At 40.6% G+C, this 12,628-nt stretch overlaps 1 protein-coding gene across 1 annotated transcript in view; it reads left to right on the plus strand.

Moving 5' to 3' along the window:
• The window catches only part of LOC106090172 (axoneme-associated protein mst101(2)), a 503,361-nt gene that overhangs the window by 489,949 nt on the left and 784 nt on the right, over nucleotides 1-12,628 (plus strand). The window lies entirely within an intron of this gene.

Raw genomic sequence — 12,628 nt, forward strand, 5'->3', positions numbered from 1 at the left:
CACTTTTTTTCTAAAGCAAGCTAAAAGTAACAGCTGATAACTGACAGAAGAAAGAATGCAATTACATAGTCACAAGCTGTCAACAAATTTGTCAACGCCGACTATATGAAAAATCCGCAATTACCTTTTTGGCAACCCAATATCTACGAAAGAATGTCCGTCCGTCTTAATAAAATGAAATCACTATAGTATGCAAGGGGAAAGAGGTATCAACTTGAAATTTTGCACGGATGCTTGTTGATAGAGCAGTTCATCAAGAATTGAGTATAAGCCGTATCTTTTAACCACGTTTAAGGATAGCTCCGACAAATGCCCTTGTTGTGATTTTTGTTCTTGGACAATGAAACTCAAACTTATAAAAAAATATAAAAAATTATGACTTCCGCTTCATAAAACAAATAATGGCTACCGAAGTCATGTGAAGTGCGACGAAAAAAGACTTTCATGCTGCAAATTTTGTAAGGATTTGTCAGCAAATACCTATACAATTAGTATATGAAAGCATTTAAGCCAATACGTGTATTAGGCGGGTGTACCTAAATTTTTACCGTTGCAATGAAATTTAATATGTGTTGTAAGAGTTGCAAAAAACTTCTTTGTGGTAAATTTGGTGAAAATCGCTTCATAAACTTGCGTTTTATGTATCCATACCTGTTAATTAATCTGTTTTCTTTGGATTTTAAAATGAAAATCGAGCGATCATATATAGGGGAGATATGAATCTTAATCTGAACCGGTTTCTATAAAATTCGTCGGCTATGATACGGCTCTTAAGAAAATAGCCTGTGCCAAATTTCTTGAAGATTGGTCGGCAGTTTTAGTCAAAATCGAGCGACATATATATATCTTGCATAATGTACAGTAGGCATATATTTTTGATTTCACCTTCTTCAACATGAGAAAAAAATCATACAATTTGGGCATGCATGTCAAAAGTTAAAAGTCCTATAATGTAAGCGATCCTAAAACTGGTCTATTTTTGCAACCCTGTGCCACTACAGGGTGTCTTCATGTCCAAATATTCAAACAGAATATGCTTTCTGCAATTGTTGAAAGTTTTATCAAACTCCGAGCACTTTTGTTGGTTTCATCGAATTTTGACCACATTTTCCCATTTCTGCCCATAGTGCGCCACCGCCATTGCTCCAAGGTCGGCGATGATGGTTACAACAGAAAATTGTGCTGTGATTATAATTCAGACTTTTACTCTAACGACTGAAGTGAGTTGGTTGGTTGGGGTTCTTAAGAAATCCCATTGGCTCTTTTTTTCCCAAACCATCAGCAAGCCATCAGCAAACACCTGTAAGTACCAGCGTATGAAGCGTATACGGGGAAATTTTATGACGGATATTATGAGCTCTTAATGTAATTATAACACCTGATGTGTGTTTACTTGTGTTTTCTTGTCGCGTTTTTTGTTTCGTTTTGTTCTTTTTTAAAGTTTTCTATTTAAAATGTATCTTGTTGTCAGTCAATTATGACGCCACATATGGCATGTGGAGACAGGCACCTTCGGGGGCAAGCTAAGCTTTGGAGATACGAAAGCACACAGTGTAACATAATAAGTCAATATTACTTAAATTTTTGATCTGTTGAATGGCAATATGCGGTACTGTAAATTGGATCTTCTTTCATATATTAAAACCGCATTAAGTTGGACCGGATCGAACTTTGGAAACAACGTCTTAAAGGATGTCAGGACGAAATTTTGTCCTGACAACGCAATCGGATAATAAATATAAAACCTTACATCGGAAAATTGGTCTATATTTCACCTATGTCCCAAATAAGGAAATAGGTTTTTTTATTATGAATCTATCTCGGCGGGATTTGTTGTGGGCTCATGAAGTCAAATCGGATAGCCACTTTTATTGGTAGCTATATCCAAATTTGAACCGACAGAGCCAATATACCATCCTCACAGACCTAGATCCGAACGGCGTACCGCAATGCGACACCTCTTTAGAGAGGAGTTTTATACGCCATAGTTTCTCACAAATGTTGTCAAAAAATAATAAGAAGTAGCTGTGCAAAGTTTCTGATTAAGACTAAACGACGGACGGCCATGGTAAGTTCAAATATGTGTACTTTAAAGTATATATATTCTTGATCGTCTTGACATTTTATGTCGATCTCGCCATGTCCGTCCGTCTGTCTGTCGAAAGCACGGTAACTTTCGAAGGAGTAAAACTAGACGCTTGAAATGTTGCACAAATACTTTTTATTGGTGTAGGTCAGTTGGGATTGTAAATAGGCCAAATCGGTTCATGTTTTGATATAGTTGCCATATAAATCGATCTTGGGTCTTGACTTCTTGAGCCGATAGAGGGCGCAATTCTCGTCCGATTTGACAGAAAATTTGCATTAGGTGTTTTGCTATGACTTCCAACACTGTGGCGCAAGTATGGTGCATAACCGGATATAGCTGCCACATAAACTGATTTTGGATCTTGACTTCTTGAGAGAGGGCGCAATTCTTATCCGATTTAACTGAAATTTTGTATGAGGAGGTTTGTTATGACTTCCAAAAACTGTGCTAAGTATGGTTGGAATCGGTCTATAAGCTGTTATAGCTGTCCTATAGTCTGATCTGCCTTGACTTATTGAGCCTCTAGAGGGCGCAATTCCTATCCGATTTGGCTAAAATTTTGCATAAAGTATTTCATTTTGTATTGCAACAACTATGCCAAGTATGATATTAATCGGTTTATAACCTGATATAGCTCCCATATAGACCGATCTTCGGATTATACTTCTCAAGCTGAAATTTTGTACAAGGGGTTTTTCTCCGTCCTTGAACATACGTGTCAAATATTGTCTGAATCGGTCTATAGCCTGATACAGCTCCCGTATAAACCGATCTCCCGATTTTATTTCTTAAGCCCCTAAAGGGCGCAATTCTTACCCGAATTGGCTGGAATTATACACAATGACAATGATCTTCAACATTCAATTCATTTATGGTTTGAATCGGACCATAACTTGATATAGCTTCAATGGCAAAGCAATTCTTCGCAAACGCGACAAATGCGATCCATGGTGGATGATATATGAGATACTGCCCGGCCCAACTTCGCACGCTTTTACTTGTTTTCTCAATAACCTTGCACTCTACCTCAAACATAACTCAGAGATTCACACAAAATGTTGGTTAGTCTCTACAAACCGATGTTTAATGTCGATTTTCCGAAGGATGCCGATTCTAAGGTACAGTGGGCTATTGCCACACAAAATTGTTAGACTTAAACTTAGTCCACATATGGACTATATTGAGGTGAGTTTGTGTTGAGTTCTAATGGAAGAGTAACAGAGTCACCAATAATTACACCGACCAATATAGAAACATATGGCATATATATCAGGAGTTAATTGAAATTTCCACCAAATAACATTTGAGACCCAGCAGCTTAGCCTTATCAAACTCTTGAAAGCACAAAAGAGCCATATCGAAGAAATTTGAAATCTTTGGTTATATCAGCTCTTCCTACATCCAAAACTACATCCAAAGGGGTTTCCGCATACGTTGAAAAGAAGGTGGACATACACCTTTGGCAGTAATCGGCTTTTGTGCGTTCTAAATACCACAAAAAGTAACCTCGAGTAACCTTTACTGTGGTATCGCACATATTTAGCATAAGTGAGCTCTTAGTCCTATGTGTCCTGCTATGACAACAAAAGCAATACTGACCTCCTTCTTACTACCTTTCAATAATAGCCTCTCACCACCGAATTGCGCTGCCGGTACATACTTCTCTGTCTCCTTCGTCATGCCTCGGATCGCTTTCCCGGTCTGCTTGTGAGCTTAGCAAAACCTTGAAACCTCTTTCATTCCTTCCATATTTCCTATAGTCACCTCTATTATACCGCGATGGTATGAGCTGCTCTCATCCTCAATCCATTCTCCCATCGCTTAAGTCTCATAGCGGAATGGGTCGGATATCTTGAATAGTTTCCAGTGCCCTAGAGGGCGTGGTCCTCACCGCTCCGCCTATGCCAAGACAACATGTACTCTGAACCTGTTGTGTGGTCCTTATGTTGCACTTATTCTCCATCGCAGTCCACCTAACTATTGAGGCGTAAGTACGTACTGTGCTAATCAAGTCCACCAAACTACTGAGGCGTAAATACGTACTGGGTTAATCACGCTCCTGTAGAGCCAGTGAACTATCCTCGATTTCTGGCCCCATTTCGAGCATAGTCTTCAGTACCTTAGTGGGCGTGGTCCTCATCTTTTGTCCTTACGTTGCACTTTTTCCCCATCGCAGTCCACCAAACTACTGAGGCGTAAGTAAGTATCGGTCTAATCACGTTTGTCTTGCCGGGCTTGGGTATTAATACCACCCTTGCCTCCTGCCAGGCGTCCGGAGTATATGCAAGTTCCAGGCACTCAGTGAAAATATGTGTAATACACATCCCAATAAACTTCCGCTTTTTTACGACGTGACCTGTTAAAAAGTCTGCGGACCTCTTTCCCAATATTGCGAATCTCCCCGGTCATCCAGGGTTGTTCTTGGGCTGATTTCCTTTCCCGAAGAGGACAACTATCTTCGAAAGACTCCACCAGTGCAGTCGTAATCCGGTTGACATTTTCGTCAATCTCTTCTATGCTTGGACAATCTAAATTATCTTGCCCAATTCTTCTTTTGAGTAGTCTTCCGGATTTTGGCCAGTTGGTTTCCGGAAGCTTATAGGATTCGCCGCTTGGAGACCCTCCAATCCTGCACCTCATCGATTAGATTTTCCGAACAATTGTCACATCTAATACCTCCTCCCTAATCCTGTTGACAAAGGTAGCAGTATTGCCAATATTAAGAGTTTTTAGGTCATTAGAATTCAAGAACTCTGCCATGGCTTGGCCCCGCTTTTTAGCGTTGTTACTTCCCCACGAAATGTGGTATGAGTTCGTATCGCACCCTATTAATACCTCGTTTCCTGTCCGATTTGCTTTCCCCATTAGCCGTTGGAGCTCCGACGTGGGTGGCGGTGTCGGAGAGTCGAAAGGCAGGAAAAGTGATGCCATGTATGCTCCACCGTTTTTGCTGTCTCACCACTGTTGCATCCGACGTTGACAACTCTGGGGAAAATATGTAATTAAAATTTCTATGACATATAACGCAGGTCCGAGTACCAGTGCTAGCATAGAATAATTGGTAATTGATATTGTTCGTCCATGGCTCCTGAATTAAGGCAATATGAATTTTGCCCTTGCTGATTTTCTCCATCAGAGCGTTTCGCTCTCGTTGTTGGTATAACTAAAGTAGGCAATAAGGACCTTATTTTCATCCGATTTCGATCCAGTTCAAGTTTGAATGGTTCTATTAGCATCTCTTACACAGTTGTGCTAAGTATGAAACAAATCGATCTCCGAATCGATGATAGTCGTATTTAAATACCCTATTTCTTGTCAACAACATTTCACATGCTATATTTGCAATTTCGCAATACTGTGTCGACGATTGGATCACTCATGCACTGTACTTACAGCCAGGGAATTTCTTGTAATTTTTGTTTGCGTGTAATTGTGTTTTTCATGCTTTAGAAATTCACTTCGTTCATTACGGACCATTGTCCATAATCGCCATCATCATTAAGGACTAATGCGAAATATGGATTTAGAGATATATGTTAGAGATTTATGAAATTGTAAACTGGATTGTAATTATTATCTTTTAATTGATTTAATGGTGAGAGCTGAAAAAATATCTATACCTTATCTTCGTTTGAATCCATTTAAGGAATCCTGCAAAATATTAATTGAGGTTTAAGACTCATTCAAATTCTCAAGTAATAATTTTTAAAGTTTTATTTTAATGCACATGTACACAGATACTAAAAAGAATTCAAAGGACACCATCTGAAAATAAAAACGAAAAAACAAAAATAAATAAATAAATAATTAAATCCAGAAAAACTCTAAAAATTACTATGATATATAAAAAAATCAGGAATAGAACGAGAACAATGAAAAACGTTTTAAGTTCGGCTGTTCCGAACTTTGGATACCCATTACCATGGATACCCATTGCCATTAAAACTGCTCTACCATATCGATAGTTATATCTAAATATGGGCCGATTTGGAAAATTTCTGGATAAGATGCCCATAAAGCTTTTAAAGTCCCTGTTTCAAACTTCAGCAAAATCGGATAAAACATCCGCCTTTATAATTTTAAGACTTTAGATTGGCAGATTGGCCTATATGCCAGCTATATCTGAATAAGGTACGATCTGAACCATATTTTGTTTGGATATCGGAACGCTCAATACGACTCACTGTATTAAATTTCAAGTAATAAATGCGTCTGTTATGGCTCTAAGACATCAGTACATCGATATAAAGGGTGATTTTTTTGAGGTTAGGATTTTCATGCATTAGTATTTGACAGATCACGTGGGATTTCAGACATGGTGTCAAAGAGAAAGATGCTCAGTATGCTTTGACATTTCATCATGAATAGACTTACTAACGAGCAACGCTTGCAAATCATTGAATTTTATTACCAAAATCAGTGTTCGGTTCGAAATGTGTTCATTCACCGTAACGTTGCGTCCAACAGCATCTTTGAAAAAATACGGTCCAATGATTCCACCAGCGTACAAACCACACCAAACAGTGCATTTTTCGGGATGCATGGGCAGTTCTTGAACGGCTTCTGGTTGCTCTTCACTCCAAATGCGGCAATTTTGCTTATTTACGTAGCCATTCAACCAGAAATGAGCCTCATCGCTGAACGGTGAATGAACACATTAAAATGCAATGATTTGCAAGCGTTGCTCGTTAGTAAGTCTATTCATGATGAAATGTCAAAGCATACTGAGCATCTTTCTCTTTGACACCATGTCTGAAATCCCACGTGATCTGTCAAATACTAATGCATGAAAATCCTAACCTCAAAAAAATCACCCTTTACATGGCAGCCTTTATTTCGGTATATCGGCCTATATGGCTGGTGTATCTAAATGTAGACGTATGTATACCATACACCCATACACGGCTCGGATTTTGAGTCCTAGTGCACCACACTGTTTTAAATTTTAGCAAAATCCCCTTAACCGAGAGATCGGTCTGTAGGACAGCTTTATCGAAATGTAGCCCGATCACGACCATATTTGGCATGGATCTCAAGGGGTCGTATGTTTCGTTCTGCTTCAAACTTCATCGAAATCGGATAATAAATGAGCCTGTTATGTGAGAAGTTTGCCCTGTTCCATAGTTTCATGTTCATGGGCAAAATTTTTATATCTTTTATGGGCTTAAGACCCTTAATCGGCATACCGGCTAAACGCACTAAATTTCTCATGAACATTCCATGAGAATGTTCAAATCAATGAGTGCAGTCCAATTAAAGTTTAAGCTCAGTGATAAAGGGCCTCCTTTTTTAAGCCGAATCCGAACGGCGTGCCGCTTAGCGCACCCACTTGGTTGAGAAATTTTAAAATGGCCGGATGCCTTACAAATGTAGCCAGCATTAGTAAAGGGATATCCACCGCTGCAAATTTTGTTGATGTTCACGCCGGAGTTTGGACCCAGGTATTCGGCGTCATAGGGGGATATGCTAACCTCTGCGCCACGGTGACCACCACCGGTTTATATGGCAATTACATGTAAATCTGTCCCGATATAAACCATATTCGGGTCGGGTGTCGGGGCCCCCAGTACAATTCGCGAAATCAGACAATAAATGCGGCTTTTATGGATTGGTCTAAATGGGCAGATCGGTTTATATGGCAGCTACATGTAAACTTGGCGCGATATGGACCGTATTCGGATAGGATATCGACGACCTAATAAAACGCACTGTCGCAAATTTCAACGAAATCAAATACAAATGCACCTGTTATGAACTTAAGACCCGAAATTGGTATATCGGTCTATATGGCAGCTATGTGTAAATATGGAACTCGCTTTGCCGAATTTCTGCGAAATCAGACATAAAATGCGCCTGTTATGGGCTTAAGACGCTTAATCGACAGATCGGTCTATATGGCAGATATATCAAAATATAGTCCGATTTAGCAATTTATTAATGAATGACAGTCTTAAAACCATCTTTACTTGGCCGAAATAGAAGTTTAGGAATTTTGCAAAAAAAAAAAAAAAAAAATTCGGCAATTTTAATTTTTTGTTTTTTAAAAACAGTTTTATCTGTAAAATTCAAAATTATCGTTTTCGGAAAATTTAAAATTTGAAAATCGGAACACTAATGAAGACTTGATGAAAGGCCTTACCAAGAAGTACACGCACCACCTCGGACCTTCAATTTTGCGCATATACCCGTTAACGCCTCAGCTATAACTCTGTGGTCCGGCACTCAGAACAGTTGAATATTGAACTGTTCAGCCATCTCGTGTAGAGATCTACGACAGTCGAGGGCGGTTTTGTGTTCAGAAATACGCTTTCCAGGGATTTAATGGCTGCCTGGCTGTCTGAGAAGATAGTTATGGCAATCGTCGTAATCACATTATATCTTAGCCATTCCACCACCTCTTTAATTGCAAGGATCTCCGCTTGATACACACTGCAGTAGTCGGGTAACCTTTTGGATATGACCAGTTCCAGATCTTTAGAATACACCCCAAAGCCCACCTGCTAATCTAGTTTGGAACCATCCTTATAGATCTCTATATATCTTTTTTTACCAGGAATATCGTAGTTCAAATCGATTCCATCAGGAATAGTGGTACAGTACATTTTATTATAAAGCGGCTCAGGTATGATGTAATCCACACTGCCTGGAACATCGACCACAACACCATATAGCATGTCAAGAGTTGCCTTTCTTCCTCTTTCCAAAATGTTGGATTTAAAGTTCAATTTCCTGTCCAACAAAACACCCAGGTATTTTGCGCTTTCTGTAAATGGATCATTCTCTCCTCCCAAGGAGACAGGTGCCACTGTAGGCAACTCGTACCTCCTGCTGAAAAAACTACTTCTGTCTTGCACGGATTTTCACCTAGACCACATTCGGTAGCCCACTTCGCTGTTGCACGTAGAGCATCCTGAAGTATATCTCTTAGAGTGCTGGAAAATTTTTCCTAACCGCAATTGCCACGCCATCAGCATACACTTTTATACCTATTTCTTCCAAAGACCAATATATATATAGAGGTGTTCCCCTGCTGATCCGTCTTTTTAGATCCACATATCCCAAGCTTGCCGTAATGTATCTTTTAGTAAGTCAGTTATTAATAAACTTTCTTACGGTAGAGTTGATGCCTAGAAACTCCAACTCCTTCATGATTGACGTCGGTTTTACATTATTGAAAGCACCTTCAATGTCAAGAAATGCAACCGCTGCTGCCGAGACTGGCGATCTCCAGGAGTCTTCGCACTTCGATATGACTCTATCTACCTCTCAAGAGTCTTCAGCATAAAGGATGACAGGCTAATGGACGAAAATCTATCACCTTCGTGTGATAGGGTTTTCCTGCTTTCGGAATGAAAATTACCTTCGTCCTCCATCCCACAGATATATATGACATGCTGATACAAGCAGAGAATATCTCCCTAAGCCAAGGAACCAGTCTATCAGACACACCTGGTTATTAAACCGGTGATACATCATCAGGGCCTGGCGACTTAAAGGAGCCGAAACATCTTATCGCCCAAAGGATTTTTTGCTCAATTTCCCTAATAAACTCCGACGAATGCATGCCAGTGACAATATCTTCTGGCGCCACGTTGTTCATTGGAGAATTTCCCGGGAAATCTGTTTCAACGAGAAGTTCTAGTGTTTCCTCACTAGATATTGTCCATACATTCTCTGACTTCTGAAAATACCCCACGGTAATTGGTCTTGAGGACAGAATTTTCCTTAGCTTAGAAGCCTCAGATGTATCCTCCACGGAGCTACAGAATTCCACCCAGGATTTATTCTGAGCCTTTCTCAGCTCGCCCCTACTTTTTCTTAGCTCAGCCTCATAAATGTCCTAAGGCCAGGCCAAGTACCAGGCTGGGTGGTACTGAATCTTCAGTGCTTAGCGACGGAAGAAGAAAAACATCAAGACTACTCTTTGCAAGAACACAGGTTCTGTGTCTCCCATTTCCCGTACCCTTGGGTAGTTTAAATCCCGGAATTCTTAGTCCACGAACTATTCCTCCATACACCCATGGTTCCTAGACGACGTCGAATAGTGCCGCCGAAGTGGCCTTACAATGGTGGAGATTTATCTGTTAAAACCGGACTATAGTCAGGATGCAGAACTTCCACCACTGTTGCTTTAGTTGTCTTCTGATTCCGCCAGGAGGTCATCCTCACTAGATTCGTTAGATATTGTCATGATAAGCTTCCGTACGCATCCAGGGGCAGGTGAGAAAGCTGTGGAACCACTCTTCCTCAGGACACTGATGCTTCGCTAGCTGCTGCAGTCGAAGTACTTTTTGAGTCCCGTCTTTCCCCGCTGGCGCAAATATTGAGCTCAGTCCAACCGGAGGACCCCCCACCTTGTCGAAATGGGATCCGACAAGCCCTGTATACAATCTGCCAAACCTTAAGAGTGTGGTCGATAGTTCCTCAGGCATGTGTTCAGCAACAACTGCCAAGTCGTTTGCTGATTCCCCAACCCCAACTTCTATAGAGCTTCAACTTGTTGAATCCGTAGCATACAACCCCTGCAGACTTGTTAAGGTCTGCGAAGTACGAATACTGCCGGAGTTTAGAACGAATACTGCATGTCTCCGGTTACCATCAGCCTCATCCAATTTGAAAGACTGGGCTTACATTCCCTTAGTCTTCCAAGTATGGATTCAGGGTCTGAGAGAATCCTTGGTATCCAAGCATGCGCCCTTGGTCGCGAAGGAATATCTTCCTTCTTGACTAAATCTAGTGCTGGCCAGATCTCACCAATTTTTTTTAGAACGCAACGATACATGTTAATTGAGCATTGATCCCCCACGGCAATTAGTCAGTATCGGCCCCGATACTAGCCTGCATCGTCACAATCTGGAGAAGTCCCAGGCAATTCGCAATAACATTGGAGTATACTGATGACAGTCCATTGGCCACTCCAATTATTCCTAGGTATGCAGGCCTGTTCTTCTCCCTTGTCGACAACTACCATCACTAAACTGTCCCTAGCGACATTAGCAAAGGTTCTTGGTCCCATCTTACTATTGCTCTACGTCTTTTAGGAATGGAATGCCTTCCAGGTGACCGCAGCCTTTGTGGTGCAGTTTTCGAATCTGACTTGTTGTCTTTGGGGTTACCTGTGCAGCGAATTCCCGAGCCCAATTTAAGGAGTCTCTCTCCCTATTAGTGAGAGTCTTATGATCATTCGCACCAAGCCTCTGAGCCATGCCTAAACTGAGAGCGACGGCGCGGCCGATGACCTCGGCAAATTATAGGCATGCGAAGAAAAAAAAGGTCTTGTCCTTAAGACTCGAACCAGGTGTCTTCGTCAAAAGCCCCTGCTGACCAGTGGTCTGTCGGCTAGTGGAGCCTGGGGCTGCCGCTTCGCCAGTCGAGGTTTCAGTAGCAGACAACATGTTAAGGCCTGATACCACCACCGCAGTTGTTGGGTCTTTGGAGTCCATTCTAAACCTCCTCCCGGGCTCTAGATCTGCCGCTACACTGGAAACAGACGCAGATCATCAACCACCTGATAGATACCACTGTCATAGCTATCCTTGAGTGACTTAAATTTTTCTTCCAAAAATAATAAATATTTCCCTCTGGATGTTTCAAACAAATGCACCAAGTTATAACAACCTGTACCGCAATAGTGGCATAATCATTCTAATTGTATACTTAACACAAAAAATCAAATACTGCTAACATTTGTCACTCACATCCATTTTTGAAAAATTGTTAACCCCAAAGGAAAAAAGAAATATTTCGGGGTGTATTTCACTCCATCCACCAAAATTAAAATAAACATTTGAGAAATATTCAAGTTGTCATTTTGCTCGCGTCACTTATGTGTTAAGCAGGTTTTCTGACAATGTTGCTGACGTTTGCCACGTTAGTTACGTTTATCTTATCGCCGTAATAAAAATACACACTTGATGCGGCTTTTCTTTTTTGTAGATTGTTGGCTCGTGGAAGGCTGGGGTCTAGGTTACTTCGTTCGGTGATTGTTTTTGCTTTATTTTATTGTTGGCAGTCTTTCAACAAACATAATAAATTATTTGAAAATTTGATTACATTTGATTCGATTCAAGAATGAATTAAATTGAATTGTACATATGTAGGGTCAATTGGAAGAATTAAATTATGACGCTCCATAACGCTTATTGCTGCCATCGACATTGTCATTGTGATCGACCCATATTTGGTGATAAGCCATAAATCGGATGAAATAATAGAAAGTGAAGCATTCCATTAACTATTGTCCGTATGAATTTTAAGGTGTTTCACTAGTTGGATAAAATCTCCCTTCTCTCTACTATCTCGTGGTTCCGTGATAACATCTTAGAATGTGAGCTTGCGTACATATTTGGGCCGTGTATTGTCACGAAAAGTTCGAACGAATAAAGCCTGAAAAAAAAAATGCGAAAAGGGGTGCCGCATAGCGACACCACTTGATGGAGAAGTTTTAACATGGCAATACACCTTACAAATGTAGCCGGCATTAGTAAGGGGATAACCAGCGCTAAAAATGTTTGTCATACCTCTGCGCCACTTCTTTCC

Source organism: Stomoxys calcitrans, chromosome 4 (genome assembly GCF_963082655.1).
Source record: "Stomoxys calcitrans chromosome 4, idStoCalc2.1, whole genome shotgun sequence".
Taxonomy (NCBI): domain Eukaryota; kingdom Metazoa; phylum Arthropoda; class Insecta; order Diptera; family Muscidae; genus Stomoxys; species Stomoxys calcitrans.